This window comes from Coffea arabica, chromosome 9c, assembly GCF_036785885.1.
Source record: "Coffea arabica cultivar ET-39 chromosome 9c, Coffea Arabica ET-39 HiFi, whole genome shotgun sequence".
NCBI classification, from domain to species: Eukaryota; Viridiplantae; Streptophyta; class Magnoliopsida; order Gentianales; family Rubiaceae; genus Coffea; species Coffea arabica.
Window position 1 is genome coordinate 24,271,426 of NC_092326.1, and position 11,538 is coordinate 24,282,963.

The following is an 11,538-nucleotide window of genomic DNA, read 5'->3' on the forward strand; positions in this document are numbered from 1 at the left end:
TTTTTCTCAATAAATTGGTACCTTGACATTTTCTTTTATTTTGGAGGAAAAATTAGTAATTTCATTTCGTTAGGGCATCAACTCAAGGGAGGTATAATCTCTTTTATCCTCTTGCATCTCCTACGTGATCCAACGTGTTAAGTGAATTGCATGTCTACTTTGCTTTTCTAGCCTTTCCTTAATTCCTTTTATTTATGTTATTTACTTTTGCTTTTTATTTAAGTTATTCTTTATGGGGTATGTGTACACCTCTTGGCTTGTAATAGATAGGGTTTGGAGGAGCATTTGATGAAGACCTATTGAAGACGTGTGCCTAGCTAGCAAATGTAATAGGTCCTTTAGCTTGATTGCTTTGTTTTGTTGTTATGTGTTACTTGCTTTATTAGGCTTTTGCATCTAGTCGAGCATGCTAAGTGTTATGTGCTACGTGTTTACGAGTATTTGGCATGTCTACTTGCTTCCCATAGCCATGAATGAATGTAATGGATGAATGTACGTTTCCACTAGTCCAACGCTAGTCGAAATTCATAGAATGGGCTAGTCCAATGCTAGACCCTTAGGGATTTCCCCTCGTTAGTACATGTTTGCATGTTCATTACATGTCATGCATTTTTTTAGTTTTATCATTTTGCATGCTCCTCGATTCCCCTTTCCCCTCACTTTAGGTCTTGCATCTCATGCTAGTTATAGGGTTCATTTGCTTGAGAGTCCCCTTCTGATAAGGGAAACGAGCGAGTGTGGCTATTCGATAGCCTTAGCACGCTAGTTTTGCTTTCTAATCAAAGGGAAAATCGAAGTCGAAAAAGTTAGGAGTCATTCCCATACCCGACCTGATGCATTCCTTTAGGTTCATTCATTCTCATTTATCACTTACTCATTTTTTTTAATTCACATTTCCTCATCACTTTTCCTTGCCTTATTGTTCATTTTGATTTCTACTTCACAAAATTGCACTTAATTACACCTATATGCACTTATCACTATATTTCATACACTTGCACACAAATACTTGGATTTTTCATACAATTTCACACGTGCACCTTTTTATACACTTGCACACTTACACTTTAGCCATCATTTGCATTAATCGACCTCTATAAGGTTTTCCTTTATTGGCCGCCACAATTCATGTGTGACGCCCCCACTTCTCCCTAAGGCGAACCAAAGGGTATCCGCGGGACGCCTGCCCAGCTCTCGCCAGGACTCACTACAATCCATCATTCAAAAGCTCGAAATACTTTAAGTAACTTCAATATATAATTAAAGTACTCCAAATATCTCACACTTACAATTATGCAGCTTCCAAGCTTAAATACAACCCAACGGAAAAGGGTACAATAGCCATCCGTTATAATATAACTTAAAGTTTTCAAAAGAAAACAATCTAGTACTACTCACGAGCACCCTTGGTCTCGAACCCTATAAAAGAAAACCACAACGTGGGATGAGCTACACAGCCCAGTGAGGTTCCAAGACACTCTAACAGTTCAAATAAATCAAGTAAGTTGGGCATATCATATGCATGGTTCAATGTTACACAATGGCGTGTTATCATGAGGTGATAATCATTGTACGAGTAATTTGAGACATTTATCATGGTATGAGACATTTATCATGAGACAGGTATCATGATATAAGTACATTGGTCAGGTAACAGGTATGGAGCATATCACAGGCATAGTTCAGGATTTCATGTTGACATTTTAGCATGAAACAATTATCATGATACAAGGTAAACATATACGGTAGGATACGGTGTTCCAGTGGAACTCTGTCGGTCATCTGCACCTTATGACTCCTGATCCCCACGGTACGGTCTGGCCATCGCCTTATCCCTCCAGTGGTAATACTCGAGTATACCGAAACGGTGGCCCAGGGTTCCAACCTACCCGACCGAGCCCAGTCCTGGCTCGAGTAGGTCAGTAACCAAGGGCAGGGCCCAAGTTCAGCTTAGAGCTTACAACATGCACAGGTAACCAAGTAATTCGACAAAAGGTAAAATTCATCATTTGAGTAGGTCGAGTGAGGTAAAGTACACACTCGCCTAATAATGATGGACAGCTTCATATAACATGTGATTCATGATAATCAAGTAATCAGGTGGTCAAGTAACCAAGTAAGTTGGTGATCACGTAAGCAGATAACCAAGTAAGCAAGTAACCAAATAGATTAGAAAACGGTAAGTAAACACGGTTAGCGGTAAACGGTAAACGGTTAACGGTAGTAATTACGGTTAATTGGTAGACATATGTCATTTCAATAGGCCGCCATTGGCCGTTTTTCACTTTCACCACGTAAGAGTCGAGGAGATTTACTCCAACCGACTTATGCTTCCATAGCATAATTAATCATTTAAACACATCATGAAAATATGCTCTCCAAACATTTCATATCTAGTATTTCAAGTAATCACATAAGTATGCTCTTTAAGCATTTCATATCGAATAGTTCAAATATACCTACTTCAGGTGTTTCATGTCGAGTAATTCAAGTATACATTATTCAAATGTGCATGAGTGTGGTAAATACTTAATGACCATGGGTTAAGCATGTCATAGACTTATTCCAATTACGTATTCCTATATGGAACACTCACCTAGTCAAAACAAGCGAGTAGTTCTTAAACAAGCGTCTTAGGTGTCCGCTCCGAGTTCCTCTGGGAGATTCCCTCGAGTGCCTGAGCAAACAATAATCAACTACCACTCAAAATCATTCTAATTATCGAGAAAAATTGTACACTAGTACAATCTAAGAAATTAACGCAGAGACGAATCTAAGAGTTCGTGTAACTCGAGGTTCAAAAGTGGGTTTTAAAATACAAGACAAATCTGATTTCCATCTTTGAAATCAAATGTAAAACGATCAAATGATATTGAAGGAAAATGGAGGGTTTGAAACCCTTAGTTTCCTTTAAGTTAGAAAATTCCAGATTTAACAAGCAATATTTGAAAAATCATATTTCACTCTCCACAAGTCCAAAATTGGAAAACTTGGTACTGTTGGAATCCTCTTTCAAAGTACTAAAAGTTCTTAGAAGACACTTTTCAATGATTCCCAGTGGAAGACATTCAAATTTAGGCTCAAAATCGGTAACTTGAATTACCAAGACAGATTTAAGTTGGTTTTTGGCCAACTTTGGAAATTCGGCAAAATTCACTTGTTTTGAACTAACCTTTGAAATTTGGAAATCAATTAGTGTTGCAATCCAAGAGTATAACAAAACAAGCAGAACGAGAAACGGAGTTTCGAGCACCAAGATATAGTACCTCCAAGTTACTGAAAAAGTTAAGACTGTTGGGCTATTTTCCAGGTTTAAAAACTAGATTCGAAGTATCATTTGGTCATCGAGTTAGCATTAGAAATACATCAAACTTGGTACACTAAATCTTCCATGTGTGAACAACATTTCTACTAAGTTTCGTACAAAAACTCTCACGGTAAGGTAGTCATTAAAACAACCAAAGTTTATGAAGAGTTTCAAGGCTAAACTACCTTCTCACTTTTCTTTCGTTTACAAACTTTTTGTACCATGAAATCAGTTCCAAATCTCTCCATTATTGAAACCAAGAGTTCATAAACATCCACTGAGCAATTTAAAGACCATTGACATCCAAATTCTAGAAATAAAACTCTCCAAATCAGATTTGACCATTTGGCTAAGAGAAAACGAAAAGTTTTCCAGATTCGATGAGCGAATTTTGTGACATCATTTGCATATCAAAATGGTCTTAGAATATTACCAAATTTTGTACAATTAAACCTCCATATGAGGATTACTCTTCTATCAAATTTCATTTGAAAATTCACACGGGAAGGTAGTTAACTAAACCATCAAAGTTCAGGAAATTTCCCAAGGTAAAACTGTCTTCTAGCTCTTCTTTCCTTTTTAAACATTTTGTCCAAAGCAACCAACCCAAATCTGGTTTATTTGTGAAAAAAAGTCCAAGGAACATCTAATCTAAAGTTTGGTAGATGTCGGACATCAAAGTTTCCAAAACAACAAGTCCCAAATCATTGTTAGTTACAAATCTGTCCAAGTGGAAAATTCTATCACTGTAGCAGTTTCAAACTTTGGCCACAACTCACTCCATTCAACTTGGAATTGGGCGTGGTTGATGGCGTTGGAAAGCTCTCTTCTAAAGCTGAATTTTCTCAGAAGAAACCATTTTCAAATTTCATTCACAAATAGCTCGTTTTTGAGCATCAAGAAGCAATTTCTGTCCTGTCTCCTGGAGAGCAACGAAACAGGACAGTGATATTCAATCGAATGGTGTGGCTCACTCAAGTGGAACCAGAATGTGAAATTGGTACCGATAGAAAGCTAGGAATGTCTAGTTTCCAATGCTGCAAACGGCACTTGATTTCGACATCGGAACAAAGAGTTATGGCCGTTACAAAATGACTGCCTGGGCAATACGGGATTCATTTTCCAGTTTTGCTAACTTTGGAAATCAACTCATTTGACCAACCAAATCATGTTATTTTTCAATGAAATTTTGTACACACTTACAATAATAGATAAACAACATAATCAATTCATTAGAATCTCAAAATCTGGCACGAAAACGGTCGGACAAGGCAGGGGTAAAACGGTCACTTTTGCTCCAAGCACCTCCTTTGATTTTCTACCAACAATACAACATTAATCTACTAATATAAGCACTAAACCACCATTAATTTCATCATCCAACATCAAATCAGCAACAACCCAAGAGTGGGAGTTCATAGAGCCCACACAACACAAATCCACTATAAACAAGACCACCCACATGCATGCAAGAGTTTATACGTGTAATAGAGCTTCCGTAAGCTAAGATTCAAGGAGTTGATCGTCCATTACCTCTCTTGATGAACTAGGACAGAATTTCGGCCCCCTAGATGCTCAAGAAAACCGTGGATAGCAGCCCTCTTTCTTAGCTTGATGTAATCTCCAAGTAATTAGCTAAGAGTGGTTGAAATTTGAAGTGAAATGGAGAAGATTTGGTGAAGAAATTTGGATGGAATTTGAGTTGTTTTTCTCCTTTGTTAGCCGGCCAAATGAGGGAGCAAGAGAGAGAGTGTGGTCAGATTTCTAAGCTTCCAAGAGAAGACAATAACTTGTGGCCACAAATCACCCATTAGTCAACTCACATTAGGGTGCGTTTGGCGCGATTCGGTTCGATTCCTCTTGCGTTTGTTTCACTAGTGTACTAAACTTCTAATGCATTTATATTCATATAAATATTATTCACTCTTAATTGTCCCAAAATAAGGGTCTAAAGTTCCTCAATTTAAATTGCGCGTGTGAAAACGCGTATCTCCAATTTAAGCGCAATAACGCGAAACTTCCGAGAAATTCTTATAACGATAGTACTAATAACTACCACTTGAGTATTTAAACATTAAAATTCCTATTTTAAGACTAAGGCACGTATCTCCAATTTTTCTGAGCTCAGTGTATCCTCAAATCGGCTATCGTTCCAAATGCACGTGCACTATTTCACTTATCGGGCTTTCGGAAATTAATTTTTGAAACAAGTCATTTTAAAAATATAATGAAACTATATTTCCATGTAATTAGGTCTCAAGAGCTTAGAAAATAATATTCGGAGTAAAAGACCAAATAAATAATTAAATAAGCTAGAAATAGGAGATTAAATAAGTAAATTTTGCGAGTCCTCACATCATGTGGTTGGGACCAAAAACCTTACAAGAGACATTTTAGAATTTAGGTTTGCATTTTTTCTTTCTTTTGCATTCATGTAGTGCATCCAAATGTAATAAATTCTTTGGTTAAAATAAGAAAAACTTTGATTAAATCACGCAACTAGCCTTGGCTAGGTCGAAGGGGTGCCTTGGATTTTTATCCTTGCCTTCCCCTTCGTCAAATGTGACTCCCGAACCTTTTTCGTTGGTTTACGTGGACTAGGAGTCGTTTAAAAGGGGTTTCTTACTACTCTTTCCCATTTTTTCTTTAAAAATTCATTTTTAGGTGACTTGGTACACCTTAACTCATTACCAAGTGGCGACTCCGATTTTGATTTCAAAAACCCTTTTTAAACTACATTTTGGGTCAAATCGTCGCATTCTCAAAACCCCATTTAGACCCATTTTTCTTTTAAATCACAATTCATTTTCCAACCACAAATACATTTTTTAAACCATTTATTTATTTATCAAAAAATGGGGCGCGACAGTAGTCTAACACCCCTTGTTTGCTTAAACCTTGGCTTTTCCTGATGAACTCATCGAAACGATCCAACCGCTTAAGTAGCTTCATATCAACTGGGGTAGACGACTCTCCCATTTCTGGCTTGGTTTGAACAGTGTGCTCCGGCACAACTGGCTCTGCAGTAGTCTGATAAAAGGCTTGTGGATTCAGCTGCATGTTTGGATCACCTTGAGGCTGAAATCCTTGCCCATAGGGAGGATAGAACGGAGGATTTTGAGTATAAGCATACTGCGGGTTGAAAACTCCCTCAAAAGTGGTTTGAATTGGAGGAATAACAAATGGTTCGGATTCTGGTTGTTTGGCGGGCACAGGCTTAGGTTGCACTTCGCTACTAATAAGCTCGTCGATCAACTTCTTTTGGGCTGCCATCTCGGTAGCCATCTCACCAAACTTAGTAAGCATCTCAGTCAACTGAACCCCCAAACTCGCAGTCTCGGGTTGAGCGGTAGTAGCAGACCTATCTGATTGTTCCGGTTGTGAACTCATGTTTACACGACTCCTCTGGGCTTGACTACGGGATCGCGTTATGATGGGGCTTCGACGAGAAGCTATGTTTAAATATTACCTGAGAATTTTTTGAAAGATTGCCTTTAGATTTAACCCTCGCTTAGTTATTCCAATAAAAATAAAGAAAAGGAAAAGAAAAAGGCAAGAGTTAGTAGATATCCAGAAAATTCGGATGCATGTCCTATGGGGGAACCCTTTTTGTGCCAAGGGTAGGCCTAGCATGAAAATGCAATCCTCTGAGATAGGCACTATACCATACCTGATGGATCTGATCAACTTATTGAGTGAAAAATAATTTTGAAAAAATTGGTCAATTGGAGTGACGAGAGACACTTGTCAAAATGAGGTCAACGTCCGAATGGATTGCTTGTTTTGATTGACACACAAAATGACGTGAGAAAGAGCCTACTCTTGATAGGATTGTAATGTTTAGACTAGGTCATTCAGTGAACCATAGACCGAAACCCTAAGAGAGGAAAATCAGGTCAAATGGATAGGATGAAATTGATGATTTATTCAAAATTGACTAGATTACCTTAAAAGGGTAAAATGGTCAAAGGTATTGAATGAAATTTGATTCAAAAAATCGACCAGATCACCCAAAAAGGGTAAATTGATCAAATGAATTGATCGAAATTGATGGTTTATTTAAAAATCGACCAGATCATTCAAAAAGGGTAAATTGGTCAAATGAATTGAATGAAATTGATGGTTTATTCAAAAATCGACCAGATCACCCAAAAAGGGTAAATTTTCAAAACTTCATTGCAATGCATTAGTCTATGAGCCTCCTAAAATCAAGATTTGGCCTCAATATATTTATTGTCTCAACAATGAGGAATCATTTGTGAATTACTTCGAGTTATTGTCCTTTACGCAAGGGATGTTTACCAATTATGTTAAAACGGCCAAAAAGTGATTATTAGACGCTCATATTCCAAAAATCACTTTATGAAAATGATCGGATCCTACCTTACCTTGTGCACTACCCCTTCGGATAGTACAAAATGTAAACGTGCAAGTCTCATTGGATTATATATCCGAGACACAGGGCGGTTTATTCCTAGTACGGGATCCCCTAAATGGCATTCCCTTCTAAGGTGGATGCATGATGTCAGTTTATTAAAGCAATAAAACATGCGATTTAAAGAAAAACGTGCCCTAAGGAGCCCTTTATACGCCAGGGTAGGCCTAAAAATGACATGCCATTATTAATTTATGAATGAAATATACCGAAATTTCTAAACGTGCAATAACCTATCTATAAGGGTAGGTCCTAAAAGAGGATCGTGCCAGACTTCTTAATTCCTAACGTTTGTGAATGCAAAAGACAGGAGACAAGGAAAGTTAACACATAATCACATAACACGTTGGACAATTTAGATAATATAAAGAGCAACAAAGATATATAAGGAAAGGGGGTGGGATCCCTCCCCTCGTGAATGGTGTCCCTAATAGGGTAAGGTCGACTCTACCCTAGGCAATTCTAATATGGATGCATGAGGTTGGGGTTCGCTAATGCATCTAGACTCGATAAGCTCAGGTCCCCGAGCCTTCAGACTTGGAAACCAAGGGTCATCAATTCCAAGGTTCTTTGTCGGTGGCTCAAGCGATTCCCCAAACACCGCTACGCACACATCGTGTCACGGCTACGTGTTTGAGTGAATCTATCAAAAATCCTCAACCTTCGACTAAAAGCTAAAGGCTATCAACCCAAAGCTTAAAGCGGAAGATTGAGTGACCCATCGGATCATGCTACACACACATCGTGTCGTGATCACACGTCCAAGTGGGTCGCCTAATCCTAATAGGGTGGAGTGGCGTGACAAGCCACTAAAAGCGTATGCACGTATGCTAGTGCTCGTTTGGAGGGGAGGGATCGAGAACCAACGCGAGGCTCTAGGGTAATATCCCCCCACCCAAATGCAATGCAAAGCGCGAGATAAAACAAGTAAAACATGCATCCAAGCAACCAATCATACATACGTGAGTGAGGGAGTAGTTTGATACGCACGTGAGGCAAAAGGTCCTAAAATGGAAAATGCAACTCTAATATCCAAATGCTACGCATAACAAGGGTAGAAAACGGAAAAGAATGGCTAAATCAAATGTTTGGACCCACTTAGGAGGTCCCCAGTGGAGTTGCGAAGCTGTCGCGCCCCACTTTTTGAAAGGTGTGAAAGTAGTGTGTGAGATATGTATGTGAACGTGTGTGAAAGTGAAAATAAAAGGCCATGGGATTGTGAAATGCGACGGTTTGGCCAAAAATATAGTTCAAAAAGGGTTTTTGAATGGAAAATGGAGTCGCCACTTGGTATAGAGTTAGGGTGTACCAAGTCACCCAAAAATGATTTTTTGTTTTTGAAAGAAAAAAGTAAACAAACCCTTTTAAAGAAATTTTTAGGTCCACGTAACCAAAGAAAGGGATCGGGGGCCACATTTGATAAGGGAGAAGGCAAAGGCAAAGCCTAAGGCACTCCCTTACCCTAGCCAAAGTTAGTTGCGTGACTTAGCCCCACTTTTCCTAATTCTTCTACCCAAAATATGCGTTGCATGTTGGATGTGACTAATGGACATGAAAACAAATGCAATCCTAAATCTAAAATGTTTCTTATGAGGCTTTTTGGTCCCAACCACATGAATTGTGATGGCCAGTAAGGAAAGCCCTCATAGAAGTCATGAATAATGCAAATGAAGACTCAAGTATGAGTGTAAGTGTGCAAATGTAAGAAAAGTGCAAGTGTGCAAATGTAAAGAAAGTGCATGTGTGCAAGTGTATGAAAATAAGGTATAATGGTAGTAAATATATAAATGTAATTGGGTGCAATTTGTGAGGTAGAAAAATAAACAAGTGATATAAAAAGAAATAAAATGTGCAAACATGGCATGTGGAGTGAGAAAAATATAAGTAATGAGAAATGTGATAAAAAAGGTGAGGAAGTGGTATGATAAAAATGAGAGTGTATGAACCTAGAGGAATGCATCAAGTCGGGTATGGGAATGACTCCTAACTTCATGATTTTAATTTTCCTTTTGATTAGAAGGAAGAACTAGCGTGCTAAGGCTATTTTGTAGCCACACTCGCTCGTTTCCCTTACCGAAAGGGGACTCTCAAGCAAATGTACCCTATAACTAGCATGAGGATGCAAAAACCTAAAATGAAAGGGAAAGGGTTGGAGGGGCATGCCAAATGCTAAAAAAAACTAAGAAAAATGCATGAAATGTAGTGAAACATGCAAGTATGCACCAACGAGAGGGGACGGTCTATTGGGTCTAGCGTTGGACTAGCCCATATCTATGAAAGCAAGTAGACATGCCAATTACCTATAAACACGTAGCACATAACACTTAGCATGCTCGACTAAATGCAAGAGCCTAATAAAGCAAATTAACACGTAGCCACTAAGCATGCAAGACACATAAGGCAATTAAAGCCCTAACTATTACATTTGCTAACTAAAACAAATGGGGAAGAGGGAAAATGAATAAAAATGCTCTCCAAGCCCTATCTATTACAAGCCAAGAGGTGTACACATACCCCATAAAAGAATAACTTAAATAAAAGCAAAAGTAAATGAAATAAATGAAAGGAATTAAGGAAAAGCAAGGAAAGCAAAGTAGGCATGCAATTCTCACACTTAGCACGTTGGATCATATAGGGGAGACAAAAAAGGGATAAAAGAAGTTATACCTCCCCCGTTTGTGATGCTAATAAAGTGAACAAGACTTAATTTGGGCTATAGTCACCAAAGAAAGAGATAACTTGAGCTAAAACCATCAAAACAAAGGATTAATGCATCACTTTAGCGGTAAAATGTAAATAAGCTAATTTGAATTCACCAAGTCATCGAATCATTCCTCAATTGCAACTTAAAAATGGTCAAATAATGCATAATTTCCAAGCAAAAATGAATCATTGATCAAATTTCTAAAATAGCAAAATGACTAAAGACCCAATAGCAACCATTAATCAACTATTCGAGCTCAATCGAAACATTTAAGAACTTCAAAGGTCCTCAAGTAAATGACAAGGTCAAATAATAGTCTAAATCGTAATATTTTAGGACCCAATTGCAAGAAATCAGCACATAATTGGGTCACAATGTAACAAAGGGAGACTTGGGGGGTCAAAGTGCAAGTTTTGGGAACTTTTTCATGCAACCCATGCAAGCTACGTAGAAACCTAAACTTCTGCAACAACCTTGCTGCATTTTCCTAACACAAATTTCAGACTTGAGCACTCAACCTTTAACCAAAGCTTTGCAACCGAAACATAACTTCAAGCTAAACAATGGGACCACTCATAATATACGTATAAAACAACTATTAAAATTTCGCACAGGAAAATCTCACTAAGTTCCCAACTAGGTTAATCCATTATACACTGGTAGATCCAATCTTTTGGTTTATTCTTGATTCATATTCAGTACTAGGGTCTCATTAAATTAAATAAGACTATCCATCAATTTCTCTCATGAGTACGGGGTTGTCTAAGCCCTAGGCGACGACCCCTTTTTCCCATTCCTGCTGCCATACTTAATAGAAGTCTATAAGCACAAGAAAAGAAATAATTAAGCATAAAAGAACTTAATGCATATACAAGTTGCAAAAATATTTAGAATCAAAACATGCTTCTTTACATGTATCAAAAGTTATAGCACGAGTTAGAAGTCACAAAACAAGCCCAATATGTCAAATACTGCATATAGGCAATTAAGTGCCACAAAATATAGAAGTATATGCAAGCAGGATACAAAAGGCCTCACGGCGCGCACCATCCTTCCTAAGTCCTTAGCTAAACCAAAGGGTCCAACTGTCAC

At 38.1% G+C, this 11,538-nt stretch overlaps 1 long non-coding RNA gene across 1 annotated transcript; it reads right to left on the reverse strand.

Annotated features, from left to right (window-relative positions):
* Window positions 1-1,235: 1,235 nt before the first annotated feature.
* Window positions 1,236-5,013, reverse strand: LOC140013990 (uncharacterized). The gene is made up of 3 exons (XR_011820840.1): window positions 4,841-5,013; window positions 2,597-2,677; window positions 1,236-1,419 (listed from the first exon to the last, which is right to left on the reverse strand). It is a non-coding gene; the product is annotated as an uncharacterized lncRNA (long non-coding RNA).
* Between the last annotated feature and the right edge of the window lie 6,525 nt (window positions 5,014-11,538).